Raw genomic sequence first — 17,270 nt, forward strand, 5'->3', positions numbered from 1 at the left:
TATGGCCAGTGAGTCCTGTATCCATGCCCCATTCTCTAAGAATCCCTTTAATCCTGCCAGTTGCCCACTGGCAGTTCAGAGTCTCCCATCACAACCCCTGACCCACACTTTTGTGCGCCATGTCATTCTCATATTCGAGTGTTACATACACCTTCTATTTTCACAACTCCATTCTCTCAAAGATGAAATTACATAAAAAAGTAGAAAGAGCAACTGAATCAGAGAAACTAAACTCTGCTGTTTCCTGTGTGATTTTGTCCTATTACTTATCTCTTGGGTTTTGGTGTTTCTCATCTGTAAATGAAGATATACCTCACAGACTTGTGAATATTAATGAAATAATGAGTGTAAAATGCCCAATACAATGCATAGTGTGTAGATGTTGCTCAGTGAATGTTGATTTGCCTTTCCCCTGCACATGAAAGAGATGCAATGAATCACCTGATGTTTTACTTTCCTTGCCATGGATTATTTGCTTTAAAAAAGGGATTCTTTGTGGACCCAAAGGAATAAAATATTGATTGTGAAATTTTGGAGAGTGGGACGGGCTGGTGTGAGAGTTATTTTTAAGTAAGAAGATGTTCCAGTTCCACTAAATGTCACAATGAGAATACCTTGTCCATCCATGTTTCTGTTAACACAGAAATAAGAACCTTATAAAAGTACATTAAATAATGCCTCTCATATGCTCAATGATCTCGATTTTAGGAAATTAAAGATCATTATTATTTGATTGAATTTAATTAAACAGAACCCACCACCTTAGAGCCCCTGGGCTTCCGTAAAAAGAATATGAATGCAGTGATTAAATTAAGTCACAGCCAATAAAAGTTTCTCATCAGAAAAGAAAATGGGAGGAATTTTCTGACTGAGAACGCTAAGTCAATTATATGCCTTGGGTGTTTCATGAAAAGTCATTGAAATTTACTTATGCTGAAATGGAGAAGAGGCCACTTAGAAAACATTACTCATTTATTCATCCAGTTGTTCATCCTATATTTATCAAGCCTCCTCTCTGTGGCAGAAGCTGTGCTGGACATCTTGTGAGAAATACCCAGATGAATGAGATGCATTTCCTCACTTCCCCCCAAAGCCTGGAGCAGACATGCTCCCAAATGAATATAATCCATTGAATTTGGGGTGCAGGAAATTATATCACTTTTGATCTGAAAATATCAGGAAAATACTCTTTTGAATAGATGGTATTGAATCTAGGCATTGGTGTATAGTTCAACAAAGTAGTTCAAGCATTTTTTACAGTATAGTCTTACCATTCGTCAGGAGCTATCCTCAGCACTGGAGATACAGTTTCAGATGGAATGGGATTGTGTCTCAGCTCTGCTATTTGCTAGCTATGAGCTGGAATAAAAATTATTTGATCTTTCAAATGCTGTTTACTCAACTCAGATAAAATAAACCTTGACCTCACAGGTGAAGTTTGAATGAAATAAAGGTAATTATGTGCTCAAGAAAAGTTAGCTATTCTTATTATAATATTGCATTGATCTGCTCTCTTCCACTGTCTTTCTCTAAACTCTCCTCTCTCTGGCTGTCAGTTTCAGTCTCATTAAGCACAACTTGAATTAACAAAATTCAAGCCAAAACTTGATAGCTTCTCAGCATCTCTTGAGAAATTCTAAATAAAAAACTTTGTTTCTGTTTTCAAGGTGTAGCATGATCTACTTCTAAACATTTTTATTATTTGTACTGTCTAATTTCTGGATAAGCCAGATTCTGGGATGTTGTTACAATGTGCCCTGGACCTTTGTGTCTTTAGTTATTTTTGAAGGAAAGGTCTTTGCCTTCCCTTTGATGAGTATTCTTATTTTCTGAAGTAGTATTCAAGACCCAACTGAAATGTCACCTTGTCTGTTAAGCCTTTCCTGGTTCTCCCAGCTCATTACCCTTCTTTGAATATAGTGTTGATCATGTGAAGACACTGCCCAAGAACTTTGGTTTTCATTTCCTGATGAATCAAGTCTAAACATTTTAGCATGACATGCCATTTATAATCAGGTCATCCATGTGATTCCCCAAACATGTTATGTCCTTTTGTGCCTTTCTTGTGCTATTTTCTCCGTATGGAATGTCTGACACAGCTTTCAAATCTTTGGCCTTTTTACTAGCCAGATCTGGGAAGCCTTTCTGGACCACTTCAACAGAATTAATCTCATCCATCCCTACACCACCTCGTTTCATTCCATGACAGCACTCAGCAACCTCTCAACATACACAGCTAGCTGTATGTTCCTACCTTGCTTCAGGCTATGAATTCCTTAAGAGGCAGACTCATTTTTATTTGTCATTAAATGGCCTATTTGTATCACAGTGCCTGACACATAGTAGGTCTCCATAAATGTCAGCTGAATTACATAGAAAGTACAGAGTGTCTCAAGGACAGAAAGGTGACTCTCAACGCGGTGCTCATTTTGCCGGATTCAAGAAGTGGCTCATGTGGGTGATCTGGGCTTCATTCCAGTGCTATAAGCAAGTGGAAGGAACCGCTCTTGGATTTCTTCATCTCAGAATGAGGGCTTTTGTTAGGTTGCTTACCTAAGTCGTTTTGCTTGCAACGGGCTTTAAAATCAGAAACCTTGAGAGAGCTATGGGTGGCTGACACCAGTTGGCCTGACTGGTCCCTCTGGAGGTGATGAGCACTGGAGAGCACTTCAGTAACTAAGCAGATTCTCGGGTTTGGGCTCAACGCCCAGGATTCAGTTCCACCCTGTAGGTTTAGTTATTGCCTTTGTGAGAACTAAATAGTGATGTGTCTGGCACTGGGCCTGGGATATTATAGTTTCTCAGTAAAAAATGAGATTGATTTCTCTTTCCTTTTTCTCCACTCGACTGCTTTAGTACCATATAGTATAATATATTATTGAAGAAATAATCTCCATCTCCCAAAATCTGAATGAAATCTTGAAATGCAGCACTCTATGTTGGTATCATAGCTCGAGGCCTCCTCTATGTTCTCAAGTCCTCTCTGCACCAGATCCACTTAAAGCCCTAAGGCCTATTTCTCAAGGGCAATGGCTAGATTGCATTCCAGCTTCTGAATAGTGGCACTCAAACTATAACAGTCTGGTGCCTTCTCTTTCTTGGATACATTTAGATGGGAGCAAGCTCCCTGCTTGGTTTTCTCACAGATGCACAGTGCTCTTTAGTGTTTGCTAATCAGCTGCTCTGCTCTGTTCTTCGGGCACCTCAGTTCCGGACTTGAGGTGATGAGAGAGTCTAACAAACACACCCTTTCTGTCTCTTCTGTCTAGTCCCTGATGCTTTGCTGAGAGGGAGGATGGAGATGGGAGATGGAATGATGGAAAGGGAGAATGGGGGATAAGAGCAATAATAATGTTAATGACACAGTTGATAAGAGATAAAGCTACCATTAAATTCTAGACCAAAACACACTCTACATTTTGGTTGCTTTAATCCTGAAATAGGGAATAAAATTCAAGTCATGACTTTCCATGTAGTGAGCTTCTCATGAATGGTGGTGTGCAAATGGTCATTACTTTTGGAGGAGAGACATGGAGCTTCATGTTTAGTTTTCTCTCAACTCTAAGATTCTGTATTTTCATGAAAAGATGACCACAAATCCCATGAGCCCCTACATCTCCAAGACATCACTGAGCCCACAAGTGTGATAAGGACTCCGGAGCTCCAGGTGATGTCCTGGAGCTCTCCAAGGGTCTGCAAAATCCTCTGCCCATGATGTCTTTGTATGGTCATTATTTTACCTATGGAAGTCACTTAGAATCTCAAAATCCACTTATCTTCTCTATGCTAGTCTTTCCTTTTTCTGCTGAATGGGTAAAAGGACCAAACATTCTGGGCTTGGGAATGGACTTTGGGGAAAGTCAAAGAGTCTTTTTTCCCTTCCTGGTAGGTTCCAGCTGACAAAGATGTGAGGTGGAGAATGAAGAGGACTCTGGTCCTTGAGAAAGAGTAAAGGTTGGAAGGATCCTAATGTCCTTTAAATTTTAATCTGTAAAGCTCTCCCCACTGGTGGAGTTAATGAAAACCAAGATGGAAACATCAAGAGATTAGAGTTGGCTTGAAATTTGGAGAAGATGTGCCTTTTCTCAAAATATAATTTTCCTCATAATCCTGAAAGGATTTGAGCATTGATGTCACAAGAAAAGCAAACAGGCACTCTTATTGTAGGTGAAAAATTACACACAAAATGTAAAGATACTCAATCAAATAACATAAGGTGCTCCTGTTTTGGCCTTCTCTTCTGTCTGATCTGATCCTGTGCCATCCCCAGGCCAATTCTTAATGAGTAATATCACCAAAGATGTGGACTCTTGAGGAAAGCCAATGAATACTTAATTCTGTAAACAGCAGTGAGAGAAGTCTGCAAGGAGTTGTAATCTAAGGCTGAGACAAAATCACTTTCAGAAACAGTGTATTTTAGCCATGAAAACTAAATGAATTTGTAATCATTAAATTACCTAGTCAAAGATAAACAATAATGCTTTTAAGATATAGTATCGAAAATAATGTGAATAAGAAAGTTAGTGGGTCCCATCACTGAAGAAAGTAAAGCACTTTATAAATGTCTTTTGAAAAAATAATGGCTTTAATGAGCTTTAATTCATATACAACAAAATTCACCCTTTTAAGGTGTACAATTCAGTGAATTTTGGTGTATTTTCAAGGTTGTGCAATGATCATCAGTACCTAATTTTAGAACTGTTACATCACACCCAAAAGAACAGATACCCATTTTCAGTCAGTCCTCATTTTGTCTGCCACCAGCCCCTAGCAACCGTGAATCCACTTTCCTTGTGGATTTACCTATTCTGGACATTTGACATCGGTGGAATCATACAGTACATAGCCTTTTGTTTCTGAACTTTTCAATTAGCATAAGGTTTTCAAAGTTCATCAATTTTGTAGCATATATGGTACATTTTCCCTTTATATGGCTGAAAAATATTTCATTTTGTTGATACGTATTTTAAATCTGTTTATCATTTGATGGAATTCTGTGTTTTTCCTTCTACTTGAATAGTGCTGCTTTGGACACTTAGCTACAGGTATCTGTGTGGACATAAGTTTTCGATTCTCTTGAATACATACCGAGAAGTGGAATTACTGTGTCACATGATAACTCTATGTTTAACTTTTTGAGAAACTAACAAACTGGTTTTTGAAGTGGCTGCACCATTTTACAGAGATGCATAATGTCTTTTTAATCTCCAGTGTGGATGAAGTTTATTCTGCCCTGGAGAGCATGTTGTCCTAGAGTTGTATTTTTTTTTAAAATCTATCACATTTTGAGGATATTAAATCTCACCATCCTGGCTCTCTTCCTTCTGCCTTGGCAGGGTCCCCCTCATAAACATTTATAGGCAGTCCGATTATATTGAGAAAGGACCTATGCCAGAGCATGAGACAAAGCCTTGAGCTACTGCGTGCCACTCAACCTTGAAATTATTTCCCATATTTTTCCTCCACTGGGAAGTCACTGATTCTTTTTATCACGTTTGCACTACCTAATTTCAATAGCAATAACCACACGTGATAAGTGAGCGTCTACTTTGTGCCATGTACTATATTTTTCCCTGGAGAGAGTAAGAGGTCTGGCATCAAACCACCATTCAGTGGTTTCACAATTCCCCACAGGCTATGTTGATAAGTGCTTCAAAAGATATGTAAAATAGTATATATTTTTCAAAGGCAGACTGATGTGAAGTGGAGTTTTTCAATTTCAGCTATTGGTATTTGGGGCCTGATAAACCTTTGTTGTAAGAGGATGTCCTAAGCATTGTAGGATGTTTGTTAGTATCTCTGGCCTCTGCTCGCTCTATGTCAATAGTACCCTTCCAACTGTGACATCCAGAAGTGTCCCCAGATAGCATCTGATATTTCCCTGGGGGAAAAATTGGCCCTGGCTGAGAACCACTGATTGAAAGTTTAAAGCGCAGACTTAGATAGGATCCAGGTTGCAGGACTTTGGGGAGATAGCTAAATTTTTCTAATCCTTTTCTGAAAAATGGAAATAATAATAGCTCCCTTGTAGGGCTGTTGTATAGACTAAATAAGTTTATGTGTCTAGAACTCCCTAACAAAGTGGTGCACTTTTCTCCTGTACTGTGAAGGCAGCATTTCAAGAAGGTTTGGATCTGTTTGAAGATATTGGAGAGGATGGTTCTGGGGTTTTTTTTTCCCTTCTATTTTTTTCATTTGTGTTATTAAACTTGAATTTTAAAATGAAAAGTTGGGAGAAACCAAAAGCAATGAACAAGTGGGATTTTATTAAGTATCCTTGTGTGGCTCACATGCATGGCTGGAATGCTGGATGGTTGTGTAACCAGACACCTATTCACCTAGGTGTTCACTCATCCATTGTTTGTTCATTAGAAATATTCTGCTCTCTGGTCACGAGGGTCAGTTCCTTGACCGTCTCATGTTCCCTCCAGTCTCAAGGCTTTTTCATATTTGCTTTCCTTTGCCTGGGACACTCATCCTAGTCCCCTCCTGTTCATTGTTGACATCTCAGTTCAAATTTAGTGTTTGTAGAGCTATGTGCACTGACACCCCTCACATCCACCTCATCCCAGGTTAAAGCAGAGCCCACAGCCCTGAGCACCTGAAGCCCCTGGATTATTTTATTAAGATTATTAGTTTAGTACCTGTTGATCCCACTATACTGTGTGTCCATCAGTGAGGCAGTTGTGTCCATTTTTCTCATCACTTCTCAGTATTTGGCAAATACTCACAGAATACTTGTCTGCTGACTGGCTGATTGAATGAATGAACCAGTGTTAAGCACAGTTCAGGTTTTCTCTGGCTTTTCTTGGGTGATCTTAAAAATGATGGACAGTTGGTTATTGTGACCTGCCTCAGAAGCGATGAGCACTTGTTGGCCCGGTTGTCTAAGGCTGACCAGTGAGCATCCTCTGATGGTAGGAGTGAGGGTGAGATAGCCCTGGGAGAGAGTGGGCAGAGGGGCCCAGCCTTCTACTAAAATTGGTCCTAAAATCGTCTTACAGGCAGAGCCACCATCTTTACCATAAGGCACTCCAGTGACTTTGACCACGGAATAAAAATCGTTCCTTTGCTCCCCACCTGACACAGGCACTCTTCTTTTCCACTTTTGAAGCTAAAATCCTACTTCACCACTTTTTTCTTTCCGCCCTAGCAAGCAGTGATCCTTAATCCTTGAACGTATTTTTCCATGCAAAAGAACTTTCTCTAATGTGGGCAGAAGTTAGGTTAGCCTTTGTGTTTCTTTTGGCTTACGAATCACAGGCATGATCAGTAGAATGGCCAAATACGTTCTTAGTGTGCATAGGATTTATTTTCTAAGTCTATAAAAACAGATTAAAGATATGCATATTTGTTAAATGGTCCTTGGGCTGCTGAAAAGAATGGATATTTTTTTTAAATAAATGAGGGCAAGCAGCCTTCATCTAGGTTTGCAATGTGCACAAAGAAATATTAACCACTTGTCTCCTATGAATGAATGTCTGGCTCCGGCTCCGCAGGGACTGAGAGTTCTGCTGATTTGTGGCAGTGACACCTTTGGGTTCACCAAAGAGAGTCATCTAGCTTGTTTCTCTGGTGAATGTGACGGAAAGCCTCGTTCACAGTATCTCTGCTGCCCACCAACTCTGAACTCTTGTCACACCAGACTGAAGGCCAGTGGTCCAACATCAGGCCACACAATGCCAAGCTAAATAAACCCTGAACCTCTAGGGTGAATATTTACTTGTCATTTTGGAAAGCTGCTCCTTTTCCCTATGGCTGAGGCTGGAAAGCCAGACTGATAAGCAGCCTAGAGTGGGGCAGTGAGGAGGGAGGGGAGAGATCGAGAGAGGGGCGATGTCTGTCAGACTCCATCCATTTCCTTGGCTGCTGATGCAATTTGGATGCGTGAGTATGTTTTCTGCCCCTTTCCTGGAGGCCCATGAGTTTTCTGTAAGTGAATCTTCATTAACCAGTTTAATTGTGAATTCTGAGAAGGCCACTTTCAGCATCATATATGAGCTGTATCATCTATGGGTGAGATTTTTTCATTTCTCTGTTTACAGCAACCTGGATTTAGACTTGTTATTCACAACACTTGTTTGTACAGTCGTCTCAATAATTAAATGAAAATGTCACCAGATCCATATGCCTTTCCATATCCTGTTTTGTTGTTGAAAGGTTTCTCCCATAGGAAGTACCCCAGCTTCAGTCAAGTTCGGATATTGCCTTGGGGAAAGAAGACACCAAAAAAAGTGCCTTTTCAAATGTTTTACTTCAATTGTAGGACAATTAAATTTATTTATATACAACCATACCACGGAAGTAATGCAATGATTAAAATATTCTTAATGAGTTTGCAGTTTCCAATTGTTTGACTTGATGTAGCAATACATATTTATGATTTTAATTACTGTTTTGGCCTCAGAAAAATGTCTGTTTTATAAGGATCAGCAGGGTTCATGAAAGAGTCAATATGTTGACTTGTTGACTTCTTGATTCTTTCCTCAGACTATTAGCAATTAAAATAACATGCCGTGGTTGGGGGACTAATTTAACAAATTTATTTAAACACGTTAAAGCCTTTAAAAATATAATGCTAAGGTCTCTTCTCTTTTCTTTTTAAAATAATTTTTAAGCCCACAGGGTCTGGTGAGTGTAGTGTAATCCATGTAGCATTTAGAGGTAATTAAATTGTAAAATGGGGAAAGAGTCTTATGTGCCCCCTCCTCTTTCTTTATCTCTTTCTCATCTTGCTGAATGAGCAGTGGCTCCAAGAGGTGGAGGCTGATCCCACCATCTGTGCCTTGGCACCTTATTCCCCCGATACTCAATTCATCAGTTATTGCTCTGTCCTGTTTCTTCAAGCTCTGCCACTTCTTTTCTCTTAGCCTAAAAAATACTCATGTCCTTCCATGAGTATAGAACAAAGTCATAAGAAAGTCCTTCCTTCACCTCAGAGCACTAATTTTCTATCTCTTAGCTTTTACCTTTCCCTTCACTTTTAAGTGGTCTTTTCTTTCTCACTTACTTAGTCTTCAGCCTCAGGCAATCTGCATTTCATCCCATGGGAAAGGCCCTTCCCAGGTCACAGTGGTTTCCAGTTTACTCTATTCAGTGGAGACTTCTCAGTCCTTATGGTACTACTTTCTGTGGCAACAATTCGTGCTGCAGTCCTAAGCTCTCAGTGACTGTGAAGGCATCTCTTCCTGATTTTCCTTGTCATCTTTTCTGTACTTCCTTTTCTCTACTCAGCCTTAAATATTGATGTCCCCCAGGATTCTAACTTGTTTCCCTTTTATGTATGCTCCTTAAGTGACTTAATCAGGCTGAAAGATACTCTTGGTCATGATAGCATGACTAGGAGCCAGAGTGCTTGGAAGAAAGAATATAACATTTGGAATCAAATCCATCTGTCTCTGAATTCTGGTTCTTCCATTTGCAAGCCTAGTAATAGATTCACCAACAGTAATTAACCTTACTCTACTGTGATGGCTTCCAGCATTTTTCTTCCATAAAGTTTTGAAAACCTAGCTGTGCATAGCTCTCATTAAAAATCTCCAATAAGATGACACACAGGCATGGGAACTCCTCATATAGGAACCAATACTTGGTTCTTGGTCTAACTCCTCCTCCAGCTCTTCTCTTTGTCTTGTTTCCCTTCTCTTAATGAAGGCTACTACCGAATGTTTACGAACTGTGTTGGCCATTTCATCTTTCTCTCTTCCTTTGCTCATTTTGTATAATGTTAACCAGTACATCCATTTCTTTCCATCTTCATTTCCACTTTAGGTCATCTTTACCACTTTAGATCAAGCTTCATTAACCAACTCTGGATTTTGCACTAAATATTCACAAAGGTCTACCTGTCTACATGCCAGATTTTCCTCCGATTTAATCTCTACAAAATTGAAAAAATAATACTTCTAAAGCATACATCTTTGAAAATATCTTATTACTCTGAGGAATGAATTTAAGCTCATTAGTAAGAAAACTGTTTGTGAAAGCTTGTTGCCTTTTTCTACAGCCATTCTTTAAATGGTGCCTGGTGGTGATTGTCTATATTGAACTCTATGTGTTTCCAAGAATCTCCATACTTCCTTTCACCTTTGTGGCTTTATACTGAAATCTATATCTACAGTGAATGTCCTCCCACTCACTCTTTACCTGCATAATTCCTGCTTGTATTCCAAAATTCAGTCACCTTGTGGCAATGTAAAATGTTCCAGCCTCAATGGAACACAGTTTTGTGGGTCCTCAGATAGTTAAATGTAGAATTACCATGTGACCAAGCAACTCCACTCCCAGGTATATACTCAGACAAATGGAAAATTGGAACTCAAGCATACTTGCACAGGAATATTCATTGCAGCATTATTCACAATAGTGAAAAGGTGGAAAAAATCCAAGTGTCCATCAACAGATGAATGGACAAACTAAATATAGTATATACGTATAGTAGAATATTATTCAGCCATAAAACGGAATGAAGTTCTGATATATGATGCAGCATGACTGATACTTAAAAACATTATGCTAAGCAAAATAAGCTAGTCACAGAAAGACACATGTTATATGTATATTTCTAGATATAAAATATCTAGAATAAGCAAATTCATTGAGAGATTAAGTAAATTAGAATTTACCAAGGAATGGGGGAAGGGGAGATGGAAAGTTATTGCTTAATGAGTACAGAGTGTTCTATTTGGGGTGATGAAGTGAAAAAAAAATGGGAGTAAATATAGTTGGTGATGATTGTACAACATTGTGGCTGTAATTAAAGCCACTGAACTGCACTAAAATGTGTTTCCTAGAAACTCTTATTAATTGCTGGTGGGAAAGCAAAATGGTACAACTACTTTAGAAGACAGTTTGGCAGTTTCCTATGAAACTAAATATATTCTTACCATATGATTCACTAAGAGCACTCCTTGATTCAAATAAGTTAAAAACTTACATCCACACAAAAATCTGTGCATGAATGTCAATAGTAGCTTTAGTCATAATTGCCCAAATTTGGAAGCAACCTGGATAATTAAACTGTGGTACATCCAGGCTATTATTCATCACCAAAAAAAATGAGTTATCAAACCATGAAAAATATAGAAGAAATAGAAGAACCTTAAATGCATGTTATTAAGCAAAAGAATGAAACTGCAAAGGCTTGCATACTCTATCCAACTGTGTGACATTCTGGAAAAGAGAAATCTGTGGAGAAAGTAAAAGCATCAGTGGTTACCTGGAGTTACAGGGGAGGCAGTGATGAATTGGCAGGCACAGAGGATTTTTAGGGGAATGAAATTACTGGGCATGATACTATGATGGTGGATACTGTTCTTATACATTTGTCAAAACCTATAGAATACACAACAGTGAACCCCAATGTAACTGTAGACTTTGGGTGATAATGTGTCAGTGTAGGGCCATCAACTGTAATAAATGAATCATTCTAGTTTGGGATTTTGATAGTGGGGGAGGGTTTGTATACCTTGGGGGCAGAGAGGATATGAGAAATCTGGGTACTTCTGTTCAATATTGCTGTGAAACAAACTGCTCTAAAAAATAAAGTCTATTAAAATTATTACCTCATTTTGGCTTCCACCCTATGCATAGAGAATAGCTCCTTCTCCCTAACAATAACCTTCTCAGTTTTCTGCTCATTTAGTAAAACAAACCAGCGAACCGCTGCTCTCTGTGTCTTTAACCTGACTACTACTAACCCATCTCTACTGGTTTATCCCACTCCCGGTTCCTTAATCAAGCATCTTAGCAATGTGAGTCTCTGTATACTTTTTAGTTTCACATCCTCCTTTCTCTTTGAATCCTCAGTCATCAACAGTGTGGTTTTCATCCTTAATTGAACTGACAATGCAGTCAACAGTGACTTCATGTTGTCAAATTTAATGGGCATTATTTCGGTCCTTACCTTATTGGACCTCTTGCCACCATTGGCACTTGGTACTAATCTTAGCACTCTTTTGATCTTGGCTTTTGGGGTAACTTCTCTCCCCCTTCTCCCCAACTCTTCCGTTACAATGTCAAAAAGCATGGCGACCCCCCGCCAAGCTCTGTCTGTAATCCACCTTTCTTCACACTGCTTATTTTGCCTTAATTAGCAACAACTTGAGCATGATTCGAAAATAATTCTTACATACGAATTATTCTCAAATCTAAATCTTTGCCCCTGATTTCTCCTCTCAAGACTCCACCTCTTTCCTGATGATGAATATCCATCTGGAATTCCCACATTTACTCTGAATTCAGCGTATTTAAACTGATTTCAGGATCTGCTCCTCTGACATCAGCCTCCTCACATTCCTATATTCAGTATCTTCTAACTTCTCAGTGTCACTCTGGCTCCTAGGCTTCTTGTGAGGGTTAAGTGAGTCGATCTGTGAACATGTTTAATACAGGACCCCGCAAATATTTACATCTCAAGAAATGTGTGCTATTATTACTGTTATTCTTAGCTCAGCTAGTAGTATAACTGAACCACATACTCTGGCCAGAATTTCTATATGTGTGAGTCTGTTTCTGTTTTTTAAATAAGTTCATTTGTCTCATTTTTTAAGTTTCCACATATTAGGGATGTCATGTGATATTTGTCTTTCCCTGTCTGACTTACTTCATTTAGTATAATAATTTCTAGGTCTATCCATGTTGTTACAAACGGCATTATTTCATTATTTTCTTTGGCTGAGTAATATTCTATTTATTGTAGCTTCTTTATCCAGTCATCTGTTGATGGACATTTAGGTTGTTTCTATGTCTTGGCTATTGTAAATAGTGCTGCTATAAACATTGGGGTGCATGTATCTTTTCAAATTAGAGTTCCCTTTGGATATATGCCCAGGAGTAAGATTGCTGGATCATATGATAAGTCTATTTTTAGTTTTTAAGGAATCTCGTGACTGTTTTCCATAGTAGCTGCACCAAATTACATTCCTACCAATAGTGTAGGATCTGTTGATTCTTCACACTTAGTTCAGCATCATGTCCTTCAAGGGATCTTCATTGTTTCTCAATCCTTAGAATTATTTGGCTGTTTATTGTCTGATTTAGCATAGTGTCCTGTGCTTTCCTGCATCACCCACAGCCTCCCACCTTGGACTTTGAGTTTCAAGGACTATATCTCATTCATCTTTGTTTTCCTTTCACTCAGCAGAGCACCTGGCATATATTGTGCATTCCATAAATATTGGTTGGGTTAAATTGAACTCCTGATTCAGTTTAAACATTGATATTAATTTCAAAACCTTATGCTGTATCTCCTCATATGTTTCAGAACCCAAATATTTTAAGTTATAGAACCATAGATAAATCTCCATTAAATTTTCTTCATATTAGATTCTATGTGTATTTTGAAAATTAGGAGGTATTTTTATTTTTTTATTTAATTTTTTTGTTTTGTTGGTATTTTTTTAAATATAAACTTTTTTATTGAGTTATAGTGATTTTACAATGTTGTCAAATTCCAGTGTACAGCACAATTTTTCAGTTATGCATGAACATACATACATTCATTGTCACATTCTCTTTCACTGTGAGCCACCACAAGATCCTGTATATATTTCCCTGTGCTATACAGTACAATCTTGTTTATCTATTCTACATTTTGAAATCCCAGTCCCTTCCCACCCCCCGTCCCCCTGGCAACCACAAGTTTGTATTCTATGTCTATGAGTCTGTTTCTGTTTTGTGTTTTTTTGTTTTTTATTTGTTTGTTTGTTTTGTTTTGTTTTTTAGATTCCACATATGAGCGATCTCATATGGTATTTTTCTTTCTCTTTCTGGCTTACTTCACTTAGAATGACATTCTCTAGGAGCATCCATGTTGCTGCAAATGGCGTTATGTTGTCAGTTTTTATGGCTGAATAGTATCCCACTGTATAAATATACCACCTCTTCTTTATCCAGTCATCTGTTGATGGACATTTAGGCTGTTTCCATGTCTTGGCTATTGTAAATAGTGCTGCTATGAACATTGGGGTGCAGGTGTCATTTTGAAGTAGGGTCCCTTCTGGATATATGCCCAGGAGTGGGATTCCTGGGTCATATGGTAAGTCAATTCCTAGTCTTTTGAGGAATCTCCATACTGGTTTCCACAGTGGCTGCACCAAACTGCATTCCCACCAGCAGTGTAGGAGGGTTCCCTTTTCTCCACAGCCTCTCCAGCATTTGTCATTTATGGACTTTTGAATGATGGCCATTCTGACTGGTGTGAGTTGATACCTCATCATAGTTTTGATTTGCATGTCTCTGATAATTAGTGGTATTGAGAATTTTTTCATGTGCCTGTTGATCATTAGTAATTCTTCCTTTGAGAATTGCTTGTTTAGGTCTTCTGCCCATTTTTGGATTGGGTTGTTTGTTTTTTTCTTATTAAATCGTGTGAACTGCTTATATATTCTGGAAATCAAGCCTTTGTTGGTTTCATTTGCAAAAATTTTCTCCCATTCCGTAGGTTGTCGTTTTGTTTTTCTTATGATTTCCTTTGCTGTGCAGAAGCTTGTAATTTTCATTAGGTCCCATTTGTTTATTCTTGCTTTTATTTCTATCGCTTGGATAGACTGTTCTAAGAGAACATTTTTGAGAGGAGGTATTTTTAGATGCTAATCTTTCTGTTACTAACTTGATGATCAAGATATCAAAGTATGTATTTAACCTGATGCAAAATTTTATATTTCTAGAACAGAGTCCTCAGAATCCATATATTAATTTAATAAATACTATTGAGTGTGGAGTCTTTATAAAGTATTTTTAATTTTTACTTAAAAAAGATATTCACAATTTTTCGCTAATTACAACTATAGGAAAGCTCAGTATGGTAATACTAGAAAGCAAAAAAATTTACAGAGAAAGAAAACAAAAATCAGCTACAATTCTACCAACAAAGATAACTACTGTTAAAATTTAGTGTATGGTCTGCCAGGGCTTTCCATAGTTTTTCTTTATAAAAATACCACAATTTAAGCACTGTTTTGAGGTCTGTTTTATTTCTCTCTTAGCAGTATAAGAAAAACATTTTTCCATGTCGGTAAAGATTTCCCTCTAATGCTATGTTAAAATTTCTGCTTAGTATTTTATTGTATGGATATAATCCTTTATTATTAAACATTAAAGTTTTTTCTAAAATTTGTGATACAAATTTTATGCACATATCTTTGCTATATCATCTGTTGAGATATTCTTTGTGTGATAGAGTACTTATATACATATGGAAGTATAAAGTTTAACCATACAGATACATTTTAGAATGTTTCTTTGTTTATGTGGATATGTCTCTTAGACCACTGACAAAAAAAGGGGTCACAGCCCATTCATATCTTCCAATTCTGTAGCTGAGATGAAAATGATACATTTTTTGCCGATTTCTGGTGCTAATTTGCAAGTGATTCATTTAAGTAGGATTGATAAGACACATGACTTTATGTCCTTCAATGTTTTACCGATAAAGTAGAACTGTTAACACTTGCCTGTAACCTTTGTGGAAGATGGGAGAGTGTATTAAAGAACAGAGAAGAATGAGGCCACATGTTGCTTTCATGGTTATTGTTTTCTAATTTTTTACATTGTTTTTCCATATTATAGATATATTTTTGGTATTGTTAATGCCCCACCCATCTTAGTGTGAATGGATGGTGACTCTTAGGTGCAATTTCATTTTTGTTTGTGCCTGTCCTCTTGATTCCTTTCTTTTTTATAAAACAGTACTTGGTGCTACACAGAAACATGTAATAAATGTATTTCTAAATTACATTTCAAAATAAGCTGTTGTTTCAAAGTGAACTTGACAATATTGGAAGTCTCTGAAGTAGGGGAAAAGATGAAATGGATGGATAAAATGAGATGTGGTCACCGCAGGGGACGTCCTTCCTCATATGTGTCCCAGAAATCTCAATGAAATCACTACATAATTTACGCATGTTCATAAATAATCCATCTCACCCTTGTTTTTTAAGGATTCAGTTTTCAAGTGCATAAACTAAGCAATCCTAGTGACCCACCTCCAGCATGAGATGGGGAAAATCTATTTCAAATTAAAAAAAAATGACTTCATGGGTTGTGGTTAATGGAATGCTCATCAGTTTCTTTATGGAGGCCAAAGGGATATTAGAAAAAGCACACCCTTTGATCATTTATGAATGCACCATGCTCTGTGCCTGTTAAAATAATTTTAGCATTCAGGAATTGGCTTATGAAAGTGGAAAAAGCTTGAGAGGATGGCCGGATTATATTTTGAAAAGTGCTTTCACCAACCTGGCTGAACTGTACTACATAATCCTCGCCCTTGCTATAATTAGACACAGGTATCACTATTACAACTCCGGTTTTATTGGTGGGATAAAAAGTAGCAGAGGAGATAAAAAGTAGTGTTTTTTTCCTTGAATAAGTCAGAGTCTGCATAAGGAGAGGGAGAACTAGTGTCTAATGCAGAATTCTAGCATCCCTCTAATCAGGTCTGCATTCCAAGCCTTGGAAGTATCTTCAAGTATCAAAGAGCACAGATTTCCCATCCTTGATGGATGAGGGTCTTGCCTTAGCCAGAGCAGGAGCCTCATGTGTGCCTGAAAACTGGGGATTAGCCCGGTGGTGCCCAGACACGCTCGTCCCTATCTTCCCCGAAAAATATTCCATGGACAGAGAGATCATCCATCATCAGTGAAAACACACTTCACTGCAGTCTTTTCACACACAGAATTGGTCTCCCAAATGTGCACATCTGGAAAGCTCATCTAGGCCTGTTTAATGACCAGTGTTTAAGCATAATCTGTGTGTAAGCGAATTCAACTGAGGATTTTGCCTTTCAGCTTTTGCTCTCTGAAGCCTTGGCACTACTGAGCTTCCTTCTGTGAAGTTTTATCGTCTGCACAAGAAAATTAGTAGGAACTGGACAAGAGACTCTAAAGTGATGGGTTTTTTAAAAAATTTTTGTTTCCTTTTTTTTTTTCAAGTGGAGGTACTGGGTATTGAATGCAGGACCCTGTGCATGCTAGGCATGCACTCTACCACTGTGAGCAATACTGCCCCCTCAACCAGTGATTTTACAAAGAATATGGCCATGCTTCTTGCAATAACATTGTAGAGACAGGCTAACACCACTAGATAGCTCTGTAGCTTTCAAGGCTGTGAGTCAGCTCTTGTGCTCTTTTGCACTAGAATGTCTTCTGATTTTAGAAGTGCCTGTCCATGAGGAATGGTAGGTATTGCAGGAAGGCCCAGAATTTGTATTCTCTGTGTATTACAGGCAAAGAATCTTCCAGCTGTCTTGGGTAGGTTATCTCAATTAA

This window comes from Vicugna pacos, chromosome 10 (assembly GCF_048564905.1).
Source record: "Vicugna pacos chromosome 10, VicPac4, whole genome shotgun sequence".
In the NCBI taxonomy this organism is placed as follows: Eukaryota; Metazoa; Chordata; class Mammalia; order Artiodactyla; family Camelidae; genus Vicugna; species Vicugna pacos.